Here is a 17,165-nt window from a genome sequence, read left to right on the forward strand (position 1 = left end):
AACATAATAATAAAAATTAAAATAAAAATGAATATAAAATAAAATGAAATAAAAATAAAAATAAATATAAATAAAAATAAAAATAAATATAAAAATAAAAATAAATATAAATAAAAATAAAATTAAGAAAAATGAATATAATTTTAATAATTATTTAAAAATATTAACTTTATCCCCTTGCTATCTAGTCGTTCAATGCTATGACTATACACAAATCGGTACTATGCTTAATGCATATCCCTATATTGTTTAAGCTTTTATTGTATTAAAATCTATATTTAGAAAATGTATAAAATGTTAAAAAATCTTTTTTTAAAAATTTATTTTAATAATTATGGAATGATGATATGGAAAATCACCTACATCAATACACTACCCTTAAATAGAATCATACTACAACCACAATCTACACGCATGTGCATACCCACATACATCATATCTGCATCTGTCTACAAACACACATGAGTGTACACTGCACGTAGCATGCTGTGTTTATTATTTATTTAAAAAAGATTTAAAATCTTATAAACTGATATGCCCTTCACTAATAATTACTGATAAAACAAGATAAGTCAAATTCCTTATTCAGGCCTTTAGGATCTAAACAACTCATTTCATATATCCATTTTGACTCCTTCTTGCTAATCTCTCTGATCATATTATCCCCTCTCCAATGCTTAATGTGCCTCTCTATTCCCCAAAACTGTAAGTGGAAAGCATCTGAATTGTGAAATTGACGAAAATGTTGTGATACATGATGATACTTGTAGCCTCTGTTTATGTTATACATGTGTTCTTTAATCCTTTCTTTTAAAGCTCTTTTGGTTCTGCCTATATATATGAGGTTACAAGGGCATTTTAAAGCATAAATGACTCCTCTCGCGTCACACGAAATAAATTGTTTGATCTTGTATTCTTTATTACTGTGGGTGTTAACAAAAGTGTGTCTGCGCCTGGGGTTACTCTGAACCCTGCTGCAACTGTAGCAGCGTCCACACGCGTAAAAACCTACACCCTGAAAAAAGCTAGTGTTCTTAGAGTGAGGGGGTTCCAAAATGTTTTTTACCAATCTATCTCTCAGATTTGGTGCTTTCTTATATATATATTTGGGTTTTGTCAGGGCTCCCAGGTGTGACCAGAGGTGTGTGACTGACGCAGGGAAACGCAGACTTCAGATATGTGATAAACAATATAATTTATTAACACTAACAATACAAACATAAACGCAGTGCAATACTAAACATAATACAGTGCAAACAAACCAAACCAACCACCCACAGATAACAGTACATACAAGCAAGCGTCGTCAGGCAGGCCGGGTCAATATCAATTGGGCAGGTAGGTACAGGGGGAGCAAGCGGGGATTGGTCGGGGTCACAGGCCAGGTTCAGCAGGTAGCTAGCAGCGTAGTACAGAGGGTCAGGCAGAGGGATGGTCAGACAAGCCAGGGATCAGAACAGGTAGCAGAGAATCAGACAGGAACAGAGAGCAGGAACAGGATACAGGGCCCAAGAGAAACACAACACCAAGGCAGAGTCTGCAAGTCTGGCCATCCCTTAAATACCCCAGCATAATCAGTTCCAGGTGTTAGCTGGCTGCAAAGTTGAGTCTCTGATTGCTGGGAGCATCCGCTGGCCAGCCCTGGTACTGCAGATCAAAAGGCAGGTGAGTCCCACCATTGCTGGCTAGTCCATTCCTGACAGTACCCCCCCCCTCAAGGAGCGGCCTCAGGACGCTCCAAACAGTCCTAGCTGGGCAAAATGTTCCACCGCCCGGGTCTGGTAACTGGCGGGATATCAAAGACTGGCACACCGGGCAGGACTCCGTGCAGCGGCACACCGGGCAGGACTCCGGGCAGCGGCACACCGGACAGGGGCACACCGGGCAGAGGCACATTGGGCAAAGGCACACCGGGCAGAGGCACATTGGGCAAAGGCACACCGGGCAGAGGCACATCGGGCAAAGGCACACCGGGCTGGACTCCGGGCAGAGGCACACCGGGCTGGACTCCGGGCAGAGGCACATCGGGCTGGACTCCGGGCAGAGGCACATCGGGCTGGACTCCGGGCAGAGGCACATCGGGCTGGACTCCGGGCAGAGGCACATCGGGCTGGACTCCGGGCAGAGGCACATCGGGCAGGACTCCGGGCAGAGGCACATCGGGCAGGACTCCGGGCAGAGGCACATTGGGCAGGACTCCGGGCAGAGGCACATCGGGCAGGACTCCGGGCAGAGGCACATCGGATTACCAGGCGAAGCAGCAGGCAGCGGGCCACCGGGCGGAGCAGCAGGCGTCGGGCCCCCGGGCGGGGCGACAGGCGTCGGGCCCCCGGGCGGGGCGACAGGCGTCGGGCCCCCGGGCGGGGCGACAGGCGTCGGGCCCCCGGGCGGGGCGACAGGCATCGGGCCCCCAGGAGGGGCGACAGGCATCGGGCCCCCAGGAGGGGCGAAAGGCATCGGGCCCCCAGATGGAGTGACAGGTCTCGGGCCCCCAGGCGGAGTGACAGGTCTCGGGCCCTCAGGCGGAGCGGCGGGCGCCGGACCCCCAGATGGAGCGACAGGTCTCGGGCCCCCAGGCGGAGCGGCGGGCGCCGGACCCCCAAGTGGAGCGACAGGTCTCGGGCCCTCAGGCGGAGCGACAGGTCTCGGGCCCCCAGACGAAGCGGCGGGCACCGAGTCACCAGGCACGACAGTGGGCACCGAGTCGTCTGGCAAGACTGCGGGCACCGAGTCAACTGGCGGAACAGCGGGCACCGAGTCGTCTGGCAAGACTGCGGGCACCGAGTCGTCTGGCAAGACTGCGGGCACCGAGTCGTCTGGCAAGACTGCGGGCATCGAGTCAACTGGCGGAACAGCGGTCACCGAGTCGTCTGGCAAGACTGCGGGCACCGAGTCGTCTGGCAAGACTGCGGGCACCGAGTCGTCTGGCAAGACTGCGGGCATCGAGTCAACTGGCGGAACAGCGGTCACCGAGTCGTCTGGCAAGACTGCGGGCACCGAGTCGTCTGGCAAGACTGCGGGCACCGAGTCGTCTGGCAAGACTGCGGGCACCGAGTCGTCTGGCAAGACTGTGGGCATCGAGTCGTCTGGCAAGACTGCGGGCATCGAGTCAACTGGCGGAACAGCGGGCACCGAGTCGTCTGGCAAGACTGCGGGCACCGAGTCGTCTGGCAAGACTGCGGGCACCGAGTCGTCTGGCAAGACTGCGGGCACCGAGTCGTCTGGCAAGACTGCGGGCACCGAGTCAACTGGCGGAACAGCGGGCACCGAGTCGTCTGGCAAGACTGCGGGCACCGAGTCGTCTGGCAAGACTGTGGGCATCGAGTCGTCTGGCAAGACTGCGGGCATCGAGTCAACTGGCGGAACAGCGGGCACCGAGTCGTCTGGCAAGACTGCGGGCACCGAGTCGTCTGGCAAGACTGCGGGCACCGAGTCATCTGGCAAGACTGCGGGCATCGAGTCGTCTGGCAAGACTGCGGGCATCGAGTCGTCTGGCAAGACTGCGGGCATCGAGTCAACTGGCGGAACAGCGGGCACCGAGTCGTCTGGCAAGACTGCGGGCACCGAGTCGTCTGGCAAGACTGCGGGCACCGAGTCGTCTGGCAAGACTGCGGGCACCGAGTCGTCTGGCAAGACTGCGGGCACCGAGTCGTCTGGCAAGACTGCGGGCACCGAGTCAACTGGCGGAACAGCGGGCATCGAGTCAACTGGCCTAATAGGATCGTCGGGCTGGATCAGTTCATCATGCTGAGTAGCGGCATCAGGCTGAATGCAGGCATCAGGCTGAGTAGAGGCATCAGGCTGAAGAGAGGCATCAGGCTGAAGAGAGGCATCAGGCTGAAGAGAGGCATCCGGCTGAAGAGAGGCATCCGGCTGAAGAGAGGCATCAGGCTGAGTAGAGGCTTCAGGCTGAGTAGAGGCTTCAGGCTGAGTAGAGGCTTCAGGCTGAGTCACGGAAGGCAGGTTCACCGGTTTGGATACTGGCAGGATGGTATTGGTTGGAAAGAATTTTCGCTTTTTTCTGGTTTTAACTACTGGAGCACTGCAAGTAAACGCAGGTCTGCAAACGAATGGAGCAGCTGGAGACAGAAAAACTGGAGGATGGAACAGGAGAGGGAGCAGTTGCTACAGAGGACTTTTTTACAGGGTTAAAGGCAGGATAGGTGCAGCGAGTGGGAACAGGGTACTGACATGCGGTAGATAGCCAAGTATACTGGGCTGTAACTGGAGGAGCTGGTGGGAATACAGGAGTAGAGTTAGAAGCAGGACTGGGTTTTTGTAAGCTGACTGAGGCTGGGTGCAACAAGTCTGTCCATGTCTGCAGTAGGGGTTGAACAAAGCTGAGCTTACACAAAGCCTGTCTGGTCAATGACTGCACTGCGTTTATACAATCTCTTAGTGTCTGTGGTGAACATGTGGAATAACGCTCCAGAAAGTAACCCACATCATCCTCTAATAACCACACCAGGGACTCTACCTGGTCTGCACTAAATGGTGGCAAAAATTCATCCCTGCATTCGGGGGAACCAGATGAAACCAACTCAGCACAAACCTCAATCAATGGCTGCACCTCAGAGAACTCTGTGCCCTGATCTACTAGAACATGAGCGAGCCGTATACATTCTAGTAGTTGATCCCTGGGATACTCCTTCAGAGTTTGATAAGCATACTCCCTGTCATCAAACACTAGCAGATATAAATACACAACCTCATCCAGATCCATCCTTCCCAGCAACAAGCCAAGATGGCTTCCCTGTGCAGCCACTTCTGGTCAGGATTTGCCTTGGTGTAATGTCAGGGCTCCCAGGTGTGACCAGAGGTGTGTGACTGACGCAGGGAAACGCAGACTTCAGATATGTGATAAACAATATAATTTATTAACACTAACAATACAAACATAAACGCAGTGCAATACTAAACATAATACAGTGCAAACAAACCAAACCAACCACCCACAGATAACAGTACATACAAGCAAGCGTCGTCAGGCAGGCCGGGTCAATATCAATTGGGCAGGTAGGTACAGGGGGAGCAAGCGGGGATTGGTCGGGGTCACAGGCCAGGTTCAGCAGGTAGCTAGCAGCGTAGTACAGAGGGTCAGGCAGAGGGATGGTCAGACAAGCCAGGGATCAGAACAGGTAGCAGAGAATCAGACAGGAACAGAGAGCAGGAACAGGATACAGGGCCCAAGAGAAACACAACACCAAGGCAGAGTCTGCAAGTCTGGCCATCCCTTAAATACCCCAGCATAATCAGTTCCAGGTGTTAGCTGGCTGCAAAGTTGAGTCTCTGATTGCTGGGAGCATCCGCTGGCCAGCCCTGGTACTGCAGATCAAAAGGCAGGTGAGTCCCACCATTGCTGGCTAGTCCATTCCTGACAGGTTTATCAGGTATTATATCTTTTAAGTGTTTGTCTAACTTCAGAACTTTCCAATGTTTGGAGATTATTTTTTGTACCGCTTTATATTGTTTATTGTAATGCAAAACTACTGGTACCTCGATGTTTTGTGTGATTTTTTTGGGTTTATCAATCAGCATCATGTCTCTATCCATATGGCCTACTATGTTTCTTTCATTCTCAATTTTATCCGCTGCATATCCTTTATCTATAAATCTTTGTTTTAATACTTCACTTTGTGCTCTATAGTCAATTTCTTTAGTACAATTTCTTTTAAGCCTTATAAATTGACCCTTGGGCATATTATTGATCCAAGGACGATAATGGCAGCTTGTGGTTGGTATATATGCATTACGATCTGTCTGTTTAAAGGAATTTTTTGTATATATTGCATTGCCTTCTTTTACCATCCGTATGTCTAGAAAATTTACAGCCTCTTCACTTATATTCCAGCTCAAAATTATGTTATTTTCATTCCTATTTAGGTTCTCATAAAAATCCTCTAAATCTTCCTTGTTACCATCCCATATAAAGACAATATCATCAATGTACCTACTATATATTTGTATTTCTTTTTTCTGACTTCTGTAGATATATTCCTCCTCCCATTTTGACATGTATAAATTGGCAATGCTAGGGGCGAACTTAGCGCCCATAGCAACTCCTCTTATTTGCAGAAAGTATTCACCACTGTACCAAAAATAATTGTGATATAGACAGAACTTTAAGCATTTAATAATGAATCTCTTATGCTTATTGGAAGTTGCAGGATCATCTTTTAGTGCCCATTTAGCTGCCTCTATTGCACCTTCATGGTTTATGTTGGTGTATAGGGATGAAACGTCTGCTGTGCTTAATAATGTATTTTTATGGGTGTTTTAATTTTAAATTATACCACTATGGATTAATATTTATTTAGATTTATTTATTTATTTATTTTATTTATTTATATTATTTATTATCAATTAGTATAGATGTCCATATTATGCACGTTTGAAGGGGAGAGTATTGTAAATACTTTTGAGTAGTGGAGCGCGACACATTCAATATTTTAAATGCATACATTACTGATTGCTATTTATTAAAACATTTTTTTAGATGCTTTCTTTTTTAAGTTAATAATCTATGCTAAAACGTTATACCATTAAAGGCAACTTCTGCAGTAAGTACAAGGCTGTCTATCCATGGCACTTAATAAATCATTTAAATTTTTTAACTGTTAGTTTGTAAGTCTGCAAAAATTCTTTGAGGATAATTTACAAAAGGGAATATTTTTTACCCTTGGGCGCTAAAACTTTCAAAGCTAAAATGTTATTTGTTGCCTAGGCTTGCCCTTTAATGAAACAAAGATTAAGGCTACAACCTCATGTAACCTCCAGACAGTGTGTTTTAATTACTGGACATTATGAGCACTGGACTAGGTTTGGGACAGTGTATGGTTAGAGGGCATAGCACCTAAGCAGCCCTGCAAGTCTCAGAACGTTGGATCCATCATCAATACTTTACAGGTATAATAGGCAACTACTCAGGTTTCCATTAAATTAGTTCAAAACCTTAGGTAGCTGACATTTACTTTTCTAAAAAGTATTGTGTATAATAAAAATATAATAATTTTTTTTAAATACTGTTTTCACAGGGTTTTTTTTTCTTTATTGCATTCAGCACTGCTGATCTGTTCCAACCTCTTTTGGCAACTTTTATCTGCATACACTAACTCCAGCTGGGGCTGCACATTTTGCACTAGACTGATCCCTGATAATAACAATGGTGAACAATGGTGAATGCCTGTACAATATATGTTGGCATTGCCATCTGTAGTGTCAACCATATGATAGGGAGACAACATGGTAGGTGCAATTGGAAAACAGTTGTCACTCCATAAAAGGAAATACCTGAAAACAGATCTTCATAGTAGGATAATTTCATTCATTTAGCAGGATAATATTCACTGGAGAGAGCTCTTAGAAGTCAGCCGAGTTGTGCAATTTTGGTTGATTTTTATGATACACAAGATACAATGTCTGATACATGATCAGTCCAAACGTTAAAAAAAAGCTCACGTGTGGTATCCCTATACTTGGGAAAATGAGTAGAAGAATGTATTTTAGGGTGAAATTCCCTATGCCTTGTGCCTATGCATGTGTGTGGAAAATATCTAAAAAAAATGACAACTTTGTGTAAAAAAAAAATGGTGTTTCTACTGTCCAAAAAAAACCTCACACGTGGTATCCCCCCTATACTTGGGAAAATGAATAGAAGAATGTATTTTAGGGTGAAATTCCCTATGCCTTGTGGCTATGCATGTGTGTGGAAAATATCTCATAAAACTGACAACTTTGTGTAAAAAGAATTGGTGTTTCTACTGTCCAAACGTGATAGGTAGTCAAGAAATGAGACAAGTAATTTATGCTTCTAAAAAGCCTTAGGATATTCCTTGAATGTTAGGCCTCTCTATGCTGTTAGGCTGTGAAAGTTTCACACATGTGATATTCCCATACTTGGGGGAGTAGAATTTTTTGGGGAGTGTAATTGTAAGTATGCATATGTTGTGTGTGAGAAATAACTTGTTAAAATGACAACTTGGTGGAAAAACATTTCTTTAATTTCTTCATTTTCCAAAAAATTGTGTGAAAAAAGTACAAATTAAAAAAACTTACCATAACTCTGAAAACACACCTTGGACTATTTACTTTCCAAGCATGGGTAATTTTGGGGGTATCGTATGTACTCTCCAGTGCCTCAGGATATGCACAGCCAAAAGGGAAGCCAAGGGTATGAGGACAGCGAAAACCAAAGGAAATGTTTCAGGGGTGCAGCCCTCCTCACGGGGAAATCAGTCACTGGATAAAGAGAAAACAGGTGGCGCACACACCTAGTGCATTATCCAAGGTTTATTGTAAATAGTAAAAAATAATAAAAACATACTCACAAACTAAGCATGTATCTAAAAAGCATAGAAAAATGACGATGACCACAACGGCAGGCAAGGTGTCCTCACACAGTGCATCACCAGCAAGGCTCCCACTTTTCATCCATTACACATCTGCATCAGAGGCTGCTCATTAGCTCTGAGGAAAGGGATTCGTCTCTGAAACACTTCAGCCATTTGACCGCACTGACAGTGAGGACACCTTGCCTGCCGTTGTGGCCATCATCATTTTTCTATGCTTTTTAGATACATGCTTCGTTTGTGAGTATGTTTTTATTATTTTTTACTCTTTACAATAAACCTTGGATAATGCACTAGGTGTGTGCGCCACCTGTTTTCTCTTAATTTTGGGGGTATCTATATTGTTCTGTAATTTTAGGGCCTCAAGAATTGAGATTGGCAGTTAGCACTACAGGATTGGTCAATTTTTAAATATATGTAACCCATTGAAATATTATTACATGCAATACACTGAAGTGGACATTATATGGCGGTAGCCTGCGATGCAGGGTTACTCACATTGACTGAACAGCCCTCTGGAACTTGTATTTCTGAACAGCAGGACTTGGCTGATAAACAGTGCCTAGGACTACATTTCACAGGAGAAGTAGTGTGTGGGCGGGGGGCACATAAGTTTCAAAGCCTGGGAGATTGGCAAGGAGAAGGAGGTGTGCTGAAGGCTGGAGTGCTGATTTAGGCTGCGGAGCCAGGACTGGGAAGAGAGAGCGTGAAGAACTTACTGACTGCCCTGCCTGCCACTATGCCATGCAGGCCACTCTGACAGCAGAAGACAGAGCAGAATGCCAAGTCTGAAACAGAGGGCCCATTGGCTGTCTCTATCTATTGGGAAAGACAGATCACAGCAATCTGACAAACCACATTGATCGGGTGAGAGAGACCCATGCATCCACCAACAAAGTGAACATTAATAGTCTGTCACCTCAGTTATCTATCTGCACATAGTTGTGAACATAGAGTTGCCTTAGTTTACCCAGTGATATCAACACCACTGTTGGGATACATCTGCAGTACAATTATCATTCAAGCTGACCGCAGGATATACAGTGACAGATCAAGGTACAGAAGTGCCAACTGAATCAAGCAGTCCCTTTCCCTTTATGCAGGGCAGGATTCTTACTACTGTTCATCCTTTGCCTTTGTCCATAGACATTTATTCCAATTGCTGCTATTTACTACATCAAGCTCAATTCATAATTAGAGCTCTTAAAAGGGAACCTTGCACCAATTCCATACCATCAATCAGGGAAGTGTAAAATATTCCTCTTTTTCTCACTATCTTTGATGTAACTACGCTAAGAAACTACCATCCACCCCTTGATATAACTTCACATAAATTGAGCCCCAACAAGTGCGCAGAAGACATGATCTTTGTTATCTAGCTCGGAGGACCCACAGTGAGCTTATCTGCTATTGATAGTCATTCCTGCACACTGGAGATAGTGGATTATTTCTGAAAGCTAATAGTCACTGTTTCTTTATTGTGAATGTTGTTACTTTTGCTCACAATTGCCAAGAGTGATCACATTTGCTTTCTATATCAGTGTTATTTTCTATTCTTGACTCAGTTACCTCCAATTCCAATATAAGCTTCAATTTGGCTTATACTACTCTGTGTGTGAGTCCATTTTACAAGAGTGATTTATTTGGGTCATTAGAGCATGGTGGTGTCATCAGAGGTTGGACTTTCATGAGAGGTTCAGATTGACAGGGAACACAAAAATTACCAAGCAACCCTTAAGGGGGTAGTGTCACATATATATACCATAGTTTGTAGGCTCTATAACTTTCACACAGACTAAATAATATACACTGATTTTGGTTCATTTTAGCCACAAAATGTAACAGAATACATTTTGTCCTTTATTTATGAAGAAAGATTATTTATTTGAAAAAACGTTTAACAGAAACTAAGAAAACCAGTGGTGATTAAATTTAATTAGGGTACATCGTTGCATGATTAATTGTCCTTCAAAGTGTAACAACACTGAAACCTCAAAAATGGTCAGGGCAGGAAGAAGGTGAAAGTTTCCAATCTTGCAGTGGTTAAACAATTCAGCTTTGCTGCAGCCACTGCTTTCTCTCAGCAGTCTTCTTATGAATGTTGTTCCTAAAGTTGTCTTTAAATTGATTAAATCTCCCTTCTGTTCTCAGCCTCACTATCTCTTGGTGGAGGCAGTTTATGCTGCAGCTCCTGGTCTGCACAGTTTTGCCATTTGGAAAAGCTGTATTTCCAGAAATTGAGCCTTTTAATTCCAGGTTTGGCATTTCGAGATTACTTGATGGTGTTGTGATGGATCTTTGAGATTGACCTTTCTTACCTTGAATGACTTCTGCAAAAGTTCATGTTTTGCTTTATTTTGCTGTATGTAAGCTATCTGCACAAGATCTATTGGTTCCAGCTCTGTGTCCTTCATGAGTTGTAACTCTCTTTGGAGCAGCTGATTACTGGTTACAAGTATTATTTGTAGAAGGAGATGTGTTTATTTTTCTCTTTCATTTAGAAGCAGCTGAAACTAAATGGTTAAATATACATGTAGGCAGGTTGAATTTGTGTTCCCTTAAAAGTGTTTCTCTTTAAATCCTTCCAGGAAGGAGGATGATTTTATTTCCTTCCTGGGAGGATTCATTAAATAAAGAGGACGTCCCATAGGGAAGAGCACTATCTGGAGATTGAGATTTATCCTTCTTGCCTCCCTCCAGAGGTGTTCCCTGGAGCTGGGCACAGAGGTGCACCACCATTCTCACAGAGCATTGCTGCATTCATTTGAGTGGAGGATGCTATGCATAGAGGGGTGAGATAATGCTTGGAGACTGTATTACTTGATTCTAAAGACACATTTATTATTGCATTTATGGAACTGTGACTGTTGCAATAAAATTATATTGGTCTGAGCTTCTGGCTCCTTTTTTTGTCAGAAGTGGAATCCAGTAATCTTGTGGCTGAGCATTGAGAAGGCAACCTTTGGGTCTGCGTCAGGCAGAGTATCCCTTAACAATTCCCACTTGGAAAAGAGAATCTCCAACAGCAATGCAAACCGTGACTAGCCAGGGCACAGTGGTGGACAGGCAAGGAGAGGTGCTGTCCTGGAACCGCACACGTCTTCAGGCTTCAGGCCTGGAGCATCTGGTATCCCGTCACAGACATCTGCAGTTGTCACTAGAGACCAGAAGTATGGTAAGTGGGCTTGCAGTTTTGCCCCATTGTCATGGTACCACCATGCATGCAGATGGCAGGCAGACATACAAATCTGTATATGGAGTGTCAGTGAGCGCTATGGGTGTGTAGAAAGGTATAAGCTGCTGGCACTAAAGGACCGCCCTTGGTATCCTCACTAGTGAATGAAATATAAAAGGTGCAGCGCTAAAGTAATGAATACATCAAATATACTTCTAAAATATGTGCATATACATAAATAAATAATAAGGTGAATAGAAGCAGCAATAGAACGAATAGCAGCAATATTAAAAGGCAGACACAGTGAGGCGCTCTGATCAGCGCTACCAGTCTAAAGTGCGAGAGTTCATGAGTTATTAATATAGCAATAATGAATATACTGATAACTGTGGTGATGGTATCCGTGACACTGAGTGGTCAGCATTGGGTGATATAAAATGAATAGTGACTGATAGTGAACATATATCAAATGACACAATTGCGATAAACAATAGTTATAAAAAAAAGTCCAGAAAATAAATCCATGAACAGGTGACATCCAGTGCTGGTGAATCCGTAAAAAGTATTCCTTTATATGCACTCACCAGAAGCGCATATAAAATGCGCATGAACAGCTGGTTTCTTCCCCAGGTAAGTCAGGCAGCACACCTATCAGTCATAGGACCATGAAGGCCAGGATGATCTTAGATAAGGATGATGACACGATGCAGCGTGCAAACCGCGATGAGAAATCCTGAGGAATTAGCTCACAAAAGAGCCACAGAAAATCGGCTAATAGTGTAGTACTCTGTACCTTTAATAAAGTACTACACTATTAGCCGATTTTCTTTGGCTCTTTTATATCGCCCAACCCCGGTCCATGAAAAAATTGTCTTCCACAAAACTGGTTTCTTATGCCAAAAAGGTTGAGGACTGCTGATCTACAGCACGCTGCAGGATTGGGCCATACAACTGACACTTCCATTTTCATTGGCTTCGCTAGCATCAGTTGGTAGAGGGTCAGGGTCCATTTGCAGTAGGGATCGGCATGGAGCTGATATCTGAGCACTTATTATCAGGTACTTGTCTTGTCAGTCAGGGAGTAGGCAGTTGTGACCTGAACCTTGTTGCTGATCATTTTAAAATCAGCAAGGGGATTAGCCTAAAGGTGGTCACATGGTTCAATGTTATTATCCGTTCAATGTGCAAGTGAATCCGTAAACAATCGAATAGCCATAACTCACGTACAATTCAATCAAGTTGGCCATGCATCTTCTATTTTATAATCCATGATGTGTGAATCGATCAAAAATGATCACATCAGCTAAAAATTGAATAGCTATAACTTCCCTTCTGATTGATTTAGATTAGACTGAGTTGTTTAGCCAGGGTGGAAAGTGATTGTCCAACAGTAAGCAGCACTGAGGGGCTTTGGTCATGAATCCAACTATATTTCTTTAAATCACATTATGATTCCGCTAGATCAGATTATTATGTCAGATCTTTCAGCTATTAATCAAAATCCACTTCCCCGTACCAGTATATCAACCAAATGCGTTGCTGACTAAAAACGGATTATTCCTATTGGGAGCGATCGTTTGGAAAAGAAATTGCTCGTTTATTGAAACATGTGTGGTTGTGATTAGGCTTAATTTAGATCAGATTCTATGACCCTAGGTTCACACCTAAGCATTTACTGCAGCGTTTTGCAGAAATGCAGTACAGTCCATTTAACATGATTTCCTATGGGACATGTTCTTATCTGCGCGTTTTCACCCAGTGTATTTTTTTAGGAAAGGGTCAGGGACTTTTTTGAATGCAGAAACGTTGCTTTTTTGATTCTATAGACTTCAATGGAAACTGCTGCAGAAAAGCATTTTTTTTGCATTTTAAATCTGTCTAACAACAAGAAATCATTTTTAAAAATGAAAAAAAAAATCGCCAAACTCATCAGAAATGCTTCAAAAATGCAGGTGCAAAAACGCAACGCAAAACTCAATGCAGAAATGGCTCAAACACAACCTGCATAGGTGTGAACCTAGCCTAAAGCTGAGCTGACCAGCCAGAGCAGAAAATTATCAGTTGTTTTGCATTGATCAGCACCACTGAGATACTTTGCTCATGATTATGAACAGTATTTGATGCATCAGATTATACAATTACCTGGTGGAAAAAAGAGATGTAATCGATTATTATTATCATCGTATTTTAACTACAGATTGGGATCCACTTTGCTGTGGTTGGCATATTGATTACGTGGGTTTTTGACTATAGATTGATTATTCCTATCAGAAGAGATCAATCAGAAAAGAAACTGATCGTTTATCTAAGTATGTAGGCCATCATAAGGCATACCTTTAAAATTTCTGAGACTGGAAAGAGGGAAACCTTCTAGAACAATGTATTTAGGCAATGGACACATCTCTGCAATGCCTTTAGTTATGCAGACCATAAAGAATGAATACACCAGAGATAATTGGTTATGCTCCAAATTGTTTCTTTTCCATCATTACCTTTCCTTTATACTAGCTTTAATTACAAATAACATATTTATGAGATAGGATAAAGGTTTCCTGCAGAATAACACTTTATTAATTGAATAGTAATTTTTTATAGATATCTGTACATCACACCAAGAAGTTGGACAAATGAGGAGGAAAGAATGACAAAGAGATTTGGTTCCAGAAGAGGGACAGCCCCTCCAAAAAAGGGACAGTTGAGAGGTATACTAAAAATATAAAGCATCAAATAGGAAATTGAGTATACGAAGTGGAAATAAATATCTAGATTTGGCAAATGTATGCAGAACTAATGCTAATAAGTTCCACATAAAAATTCTGGACACCACTGCAGATATATTCAGTAACAACACCTTTCTTTCATACTGCCCTTCTTAAAAAAGGCACAGGTTTTCTGAGGTTTACCTCAGAAGAACAGAATTAGTGAGCATTTGGAGAGGTGGGTAGCTGAAGTGTGGCATTTGAAAAAACAAATGTGGTGACCGAGCCAAACAGAACGTTATGGTACTGTTCCACCACATCTACATACCTGGGGCTTTACTAATGCAGCTGGCCAGAATTCCTATATAGGGGTCTCATTACATCGCACAGAAAATCAGGGTTATTTAACAAGGCAAACATCGATGAGCAAATTATAGTAAACAGTCTGAACTCATGCTTCTCTGATTTTATTACCATAAAATATCATCTTATTTGGTATTATAATTTCTTTTTATGTGTTTGCATTAAGTACATTTAAATCCATTTACAATAAATATGTACCCCATTTTGAACTTTTAAAAGAAATAGTCTTAGCTCAGAGCAGACATCACTTGGGGGCTAAGTTTATATTTATTAGCCAGAAAAGTTTTTTCCATGCCTCTTTCTGATTTGGTTTCACTATGTTACTGGGACCTGACATCTATGCTCTGCATAGATTCTGCGTTACTGTCCAGAGAGACTGCCTCATTGGCCCATAAGGGCTCCCATTGGACTGGGAATGAAAATTAGTGGAGCTTAGTTTGAGGCAGCCAGGCCCAAGTAGCAAATGGAAACTAAATGAAGTATAGGATCAATTTTAGCATTGAGTTGTTAGATTGCATTTGCGTTATATTCATAGCTTTTAGCATGCTCTTGACTTGATGTCCACTTCTTTGGCACATTGCATTGCATTGATGAACATTTTGTAATGCATTGTATTCTTAGGCTGATTTTTATTTGTTTGCAGCCAAAATACATTTTTTATGCCTTAACGTGTTGTAGCTCATTGTGCTGTGTTTAAATGCAACCAGTTATTATTATTATTATACAGGCTTTATATAGCGCCAACAGTTTGCTCAGCACTTTACAATATAACGGGAGACAATACAGTAGCAATACAGTTCAATACAAGAGGGTTTGGAGGGCCCTGCTCCTTGGAGCTTACAATCTAAGAGGGAGGGGCTAGTGGTGTAAAAGGTAATAACTGTGGGGGATGAACTGGTAGGAGGAATAGAAGATTCCATTATTAGCTGAAGGCAAGATAGGCTTCCCTGAAGAGATAGGTTTTCAGAGATCGCCTAAAAGTGAGTAGAGTTGGCGATAGTCTGATAAATTGGGGTAGAGAGTTCCAGAGGATGGGGGAGGCTCTGGAGAAGTCCTGGAGAGGATCATGGGAGGAAGGGACAATGGAGCTAGAGAGTAGGAGGTCGTGCGAGGAGTGGAGAGTATGGTTTAGGTGATATTTGGAGACAAGATTGGTGATGTAATTTGGGGCAGAGTTATAAATGGCTTTAAATGTTATTGTTAATGTTTTGAACTTTATTTGTTGGGCAATGGGAAGCCAGTGGAGGGATTGGCAGAGAGGGGTGGCAGATATGGAACGATTAGTAAGGTGGATGAGTCTGGCAGCAGCAATCAAAATTGACTGACGAGGGAATAGCCTGCAATTAGGTAGGCCAATGAGGAGGGAGTTAGTCCAATAGTCAGACAATTAGTTAGACAATAGTCAAGGTGAGATATAACCAGGGAGTGAATAAGTTGCTTAGTAGATCAATTTTCGCAACGTGAAAACCAATACAATGTGTTGTAAACTGGACCTATTGAAGACAATGATTTATAACTTGTCATTGCATCAATCTGGAATTCAGAAATGCAGCAAGGGAACATTTTGAAAACACATCAGATCTCAAAGGGGAAAAATATCATGCTGGATATCTATACTGCTATGGACTGGGTAATGTGTTAGGAACGTAAGGATGCCCCATCGTTTGATGGAAATGAAAATGATCAACCTACAGAGGACTGAATTCAAAGACACCCCGAAAATGAAAGTGAAAAAATGATGCAGCAAGCGAGTTTCTTTTGCTGATATTTCATTGCAGCAACTCAAAATGGTACTTAGTCGTTTGTATTGCCCCCACATGCTTGTATGAATGCCTGACGATGTTGGGCATGCTCCTAATGAGACGATGGATGGCGTCCTGGAGTATTTCCTCCCAGATCTAGACCAGGGCATCATTGAGCTCCTGGACAGTCTGAGGTGCAAGCTGGTGGCATTGGATGGACCGAAACATGATATCCCAGAGGTGTTCTATTGAATTTAAGTCAGGCGTGCGTGGAGGCCATTCAGTGGTATATTTTCCTTCATCCTCCAGGAACTGCCTGCATACTCTCATCACATGAGGCCAGGCATTGTTGTGCACCAGGAGGAACCCAGGACCCAGTGCACCAATGTAGGGTCTGGCAATGGGTCCAAGGATTTCATCCCAATACTTAATGGCATTCAGGGTGCTGTTGTCTAGCCCGTAGAGGTCTGTACATCCCTCTATGTATATGCCTCCCATGGACTATCACTGACCCACCACTAAAATGGTCATGCTGAAGGATGCTACAGGCAGTATAACGTTTTCCACTACTTCTCCAGACTCTTTCATGTCTGTCACGTGTGCTCAGGGTGGACCTGCTCTCATCTGTGAAAAGCACAGTGCCAGTGTGCTCAGTGACGGACCTGCCAATTGTGAAGTTCAATGGCAAATGCCAATCAAGCTCTATGGTACCGGGCAGTGTGCACAGGGCCCACTAGAGGATGCCTGGCCCTCAGGCCACCCACATGAAGTCTGTTTCTGATTGTTTGGTCAGAGACATTCACACCAGTGGCCTGCTGGAGGTCATTTTGTAGGGCTC

Source organism: Staurois parvus, unplaced genomic scaffold, assembly GCF_062004578.1.
Source record: "Staurois parvus isolate SC_StPar_1 unplaced genomic scaffold, SC_StPar_1.0 ptg000210l, whole genome shotgun sequence".
Taxonomy (NCBI): domain Eukaryota; kingdom Metazoa; phylum Chordata; class Amphibia; order Anura; family Ranidae; genus Staurois; species Staurois parvus.